The sequence below is a fragment of the Arachis ipaensis genome, chromosome B06 (genome assembly GCF_000816755.2).
Source record: "Arachis ipaensis cultivar K30076 chromosome B06, Araip1.1, whole genome shotgun sequence".
NCBI lineage: Eukaryota > Viridiplantae > Streptophyta > Magnoliopsida > Fabales > Fabaceae > Arachis > Arachis ipaensis.
The window spans coordinates 124,438,988-124,439,732 of NC_029790.2; positions in this window are offsets into that span (position 1 = coordinate 124,438,988).

A 745-nucleotide genomic window follows, 5' to 3' on the forward strand; every position below is an offset into this window, starting at 1 on the left:
CTTTAAATTCTTTAAATTTAACATTAATTTAGCTCTTTGCGTAATGTATGAGTTTTGACTGATTTTTTTTATTATAGAACATATGAGTGTGTAGTGCTTTGTTATGGGATATGAGGGTGCTACACCTTAATGTAGGGCAGTTTTTTGTGATTTTTATTGTGAACAATTCGGACTGTGCGAATTGTTTGTGAAGCAAAATGTAAATGGCAAATCGGACGGCAAAATGTAAATGGCAAATCGGACGGTCCGATTTGCAAGGAGAAAAAATTTAAATTTTAGAAGGTGCAAATCGGACCGTCCGTGTTGTTTTTTTTTTTAGTAATAAAAAAAGTAATTTGAAAAGTCCGAATTGATTATTATAAATTTTTTTGAACGAGTTTAAACAACTCATAGAGTCCGATTTGGTATGAGAATTTTGGACCGTCCGATTTGTTCTTAACTGATCCCACAAGTTTGTAAAGCTCACACGATTTTCATACCCTCATCCTCCCACAATCCCTTCTCCATAATAAAAATAAAAAGCGTATGAGTTTTAGTTTAGTCGAAAATAGTTTATAAAAGTTTATAAGACAGAAAAATGTTAGACATTAATTGAAACTTATCAAATTTATCATGTCACTTTTTTTATTGAAATATAAAAGGTGCTTTTCATAAGCATGTGATTATGAATGGTATTAATATTAGTTGATACTATTATGAAGATTTTATTTTTGTATTCGTACGAAGATGCTTTTTTTTGCCATTA